This window comes from Phocoena sinus, chromosome 3, assembly GCF_008692025.1.
Source record: "Phocoena sinus isolate mPhoSin1 chromosome 3, mPhoSin1.pri, whole genome shotgun sequence".
Lineage (NCBI taxonomy): Eukaryota > Metazoa > Chordata > Mammalia > Artiodactyla > Phocoenidae > Phocoena > Phocoena sinus.
In genome coordinates, this window is record NC_045765.1 from 16227675 (window position 1) to 16232393 (window position 4719).

Here is a 4719-nt window from a genome sequence, read left to right on the forward strand (position 1 = left end):
GGATGCGAGGGCTAGAGCACGCAACTTGTGACGTCACAAACATGAGACAGTGCCCAGGCACATGATGGCATTAAAGCGCGACAGCATAAATACCGGCTCTCTCACTTCTCAGCTGGGAGCCGTCTCTCAATGGTCCTCCCCTCCATCACCCCCCAACCCCGCTATGGCTGGCTCGCTGTGGTCTCATTCCCTAGAGAGTAGTCAGTAGACTCTGGGTGGCCTTGCTCCCCAGATGGTGGTGGTCATTGGTTTCTCTCCTCACTCTTGGCTGATGCAATGGAAAGAATTTCGTCCTGTGTCTCCCAACATCCAGCCAGTAAGTTGGGGTTTGGTCATGTCTCAGTTGCAGCATTCCAGAAATGTACAAACACTTTTCATGCCTCTTCTTGATCATATTTGCTAATGTGCCATTGAATAGAGCAAGTTATACAGGTGTTGGGAAAAAAGCGATGGAAAAATGCTTTATACTACTTAAGCCTTCTCTCTGGAAACTTCAGAACTCTGCTGCTGTGACAATACATACGGAAATGAACAGGACTGTATTCCAATAAAACTGTATTTACAGACACTGAAACTTGAAGTTCATTTAATTTTCACGTCTCACAAAATATTCTCATTTTACCCCCAAGCAATAAAAAGTGTACAAACCATTCTTAGTTCAGAATGTACAGATGTACATTAGTTCAGATGTACAGAAACAGGTAGTTTGCCAACCTCTACTCTGTTTCTTATATCTCTTTTTAAAATAGATTTTATTTTCTATAGCAGTTTTGGGATCACAGCAAAATTAAACAGAAGGCACAGATATTGTTAATGGGGCAGGCAATGCATGTGCTGGGGTAGGAGCTATTGGGAAATCTCTGTACCTTCTATTTCTTGATATTAATCCCTTGTCTTTTATATGTATTGCCAATAATTTCTCTTTCTTCATTGTTCCTTGTCCTTTAATGTTTCAAGTGTGTTCATAACTGTTCAATGGAGAATTTTTATAATGGCTGCTTTAAAATCCTTGTCTAATAATTCAACAGCTATGTTAGCTTGATGTTGGTGTCTATTAATTGTCTTTTCTTATAGGAATTGAGAGTTTACTAGTTCTTAGTGTGACAATTCACTTTGGACTGTGTCCTAGGCATTTTGAGTATTACTCTATGAGACTCTCTGGTTCCCACTTAAATCTTCTACTGATATTTTAGCAAGTTGCAAACCTGTTTAGGTTCAGAACGCACATTCTGGCTCACTCTGGTGGCCTGTGGTTCCAACAGCAGTTTAGTTTATCACGTCTCTGCAGGGCTATTCTGGTCTGTCCGCTTGCATGTTTCCCAGATGACAGGACTCCACCTCATGGTCTTCTCAGTGCTGGCTTGAGATGGGGAATGGTGTTACTTCCTACTACAGGTGGGGAGAGAAGACAGTCTCCACAATGTGTCTGGCTTGTGTGTCCCATCCTTCCTGTAGGGGGTTGTGGAAGTCAGATAGCACTGGTTCTCAATCAGGGGTGATGTTGCAAGGGCACATTTGGTAGTAACTGGATACATTTCTGATTTTCAGAATTGGGGGAGTGTGCTATTGGCATCTGGTGGGTTTTACAGGGATACTGCTATACATCCTATAATGCATAGGATACCCTTCTGGAACAAAGACTTTTTCAGCCCCAGATGTCAATAATGCTGAGGTTGAGATATCTTGGCTTATAGATTCCACGAGGAGCACCTTACTGCGGGGCAAAGTGGTTGGAACATAGCCTCTTACCAGTGAACTCAGTGTCTGCGATGCTTGTTAGGGAACAGAGGGGTGCAGTTCTCCTCATGTTTGCCCCAAGAACAGGCAGGGTGGCGAAAATGTTTCTGTCATGGTGGCAACCCTTTTCTGGGCCTTTGACTTTTCTTAAGGCGTGTGTGTGTGTGTGTGTGTGTGTGTGTGTGATCGTGTGTTGGTATTTCGAGGTTGCAGGCTTCTCTAACCCCAAGTTGGACACATGGGAGGAAAGAAAACCCCAGGAAACTCCCCACTGGGTTGTTCTTCAAGTCCTGGAATCCCTAGCTAGTCTGCCTCCTTTTGTCTACATTTCAGAATCTTCTAGTAGGTGATTTGTGGCCTTGTGATCAGTGGGAGGAATAAAATGAAATGTATTCGTCATTTTTATCTAAGCCTTAAGGAACTTGAAATCTTTAATAACTTAATTGTTTTCTTCTCCCAGCTGAGTTTGTTTCCTACGAATTGCTATTTTCAACTTGATTGATTTGGTGCTTATTTTCTGTGTTTAGAGGCTTTCCTTGGATATCTGGTCTATTTGAAATTATGAGTGTTGGAATAAAAGGTGATTGGAAACTCTGGGATGTGGACATGGCTTGTTTACTTTGAGCTTCCAAGTGAGAGAACAGGATGAGTCATGGGAGAGCTGCTGATGTCAGTATCATTAGGTGGTCCCTCTTGGGCTTGTCAGGTTCTCCAGAGGATCCCAAACTCCTTCCTGAATGGCAGGAGTCTTACTGCAGGGTTCTGGCAGCTCAGGTTGAAGACGGCTATGTCTTTTTTTAATAAATTTATTTATTTTATTTTTGGCTGCATTGGGTCTTCACTGTGACTCTCAGGCTTTCTCTAGTTGCGGGGAGTGGGGGCTACTCTTTGTTGCGGTGTGCGGGCTTCTCATTGCAGTGGCTTCTTTTTTTTATTTTAATTTTTTTAGTTATAATATTTTTAACATCCTTATTGGGGTATAATTGCTCAACAACGTTGTGTTAGTTTCTGCTGTATAACAAAGTGAATCAGATATATGTACACATATATCCCCATATCTCCTCCCTCTTACACCTCCCTCCCACCCTCCCTATCCCACCCCTCTAGGTGGTCACAAAACACCGAGCTGATCTCCCTGTGCTATGTAGATCCTTCCCATGAGCTCTCTATTTTACATTTGGTAGTATATATATGTCAATGCTACTCTCTCCCTTCGTCACAGCTTACCCTTCCCCCTACCCGTCTCCTCAAGTCCATTTTCTACATCTGCATCTTTATTCCTGTCCTATCACTAGGTTCATCAGAACCTTTTTTTTTTAGATTCCATACATATGTGTTAGCATACAGTATTTGTTTTTCTCTTTCTGACTTACTTCACTCTGTATGACAGTCTCTAGGTCCATGCACCTCACTACAAATAGTTCAATTTCCTTTCTTGTTATGGCTGAGTAATATTGCATTGCAATATGTGCCACATCTTATTTATCCATTCATCTGTTGATGCACACTTAGGTTGTTTCCATGTCCTGGCTATTGTAAATAGTGATGCAATGAACATTGTGGTACATGTCTCTTTTGAATTATGGTTTTCTCAGGGTGTATGCCTAGTAGTGGGATTGCTGAGTCATATGGTAGTTCTATTTTTAGTTTTTTAAGGAACCTCCATACTGTTCTCCATAGTGGCTGTATCAATTTACTTTCCCACCAACAGTGCAAGAGGGTTCCCTTTTCTCCACACCCTCTCCAGTATTTATTATTCGTAGATTTTTTGATGATGGCCATTCTGACTGGTGTGAGGTAATACCTCATTTTAGTTTTCATTTGCATTTCTCTGATTAGTGATGTTGAGCATCCTTTCATGTGTTTATTTGCAATCTGTATATCTTCTTTGGAGAAATGTCTATTTAGGTCTTCTGCCAATTTTTGGATTGGGTTGTTTGTTTTTTTGATATTGCATGAGATGTTTGTATATTTGGGAGATTAATCCTTTGTCAGTTGCTTCATTTGCAAATATTTTCTCCCATTCTGAGGGTTGTCTTTTGGTCTTGTTTATGGTTTCCTTTGCTGTGCACAAGCTTTGAAGTTTCATTAGGTCCCATTTGTTTATTTTTGATTTATTTCCATTTCTCTAGGAGGTGGGTCAAAAAGGATCTTGCTGTGATTTATGTCATAGAGTGTTCTGCCTATGTTTTCCTCTAAGAGTTTTATAGTGTCTGGCCTTACATTTAGGTCTTTAATCCATTTTGAGTTTATTTTTGTAAGTGGTGTTAGGGAGAGTTCTAATTTCCTTCTTTTACATGTAGCTGTCCAGTTTTCCCAGCACCACTTATTGAAGAGGCTGTCTTTTCTCCATTGTATATTCTTGCCTCCTTTATCAAAGATAAGGTGACCATATGTGTGTGGGTTTATCTCTGGGCTATCTGTCCTGTTCCATTGGTCTATTTCTATTTTTGTGCCAGCACCATACTGTCTTGATTACTGTAGCTTTGTAGCATAGTCTGAAGTCCAGTAGCCTGATTCCTCCAGCTCCATTTTTCTTTCTCAAGATTGCTTTGTCTATTTGGGGTCTTTTGTGTTTCCATCCAAGTTGTGAATTTTTTTGTTCTAGTTCTGTGAATAATGCCATTGGTACTTTGAGAGGGAATGCATTGAATCTGTAGATTGCTTTGGGTAGTGTAGTCATTTTCACAATATTTATTCTTCCAGTCCAAGAACATGGTATATCTCTCCATCTGTTTGTATCATCTTTAATTTCTTTCATCAGTGTCTTATAGTTTTCTGCATACAGGTCTTTTGTCTCCTTAGGTAGGTTTATTCCTAAATATTCCTAAAGAGCTATTCCTCGATATTTTATTATTTATGTTGCAATGGTAAATGGGAGTGTTTCCTTAATTTCTTTTTCAGATTTTTCATTGTCAGTGTATAGGAATGCAAGAGATTTATGTACATTAATTTTGTATCCTGCTACCTTACCAAACTCAT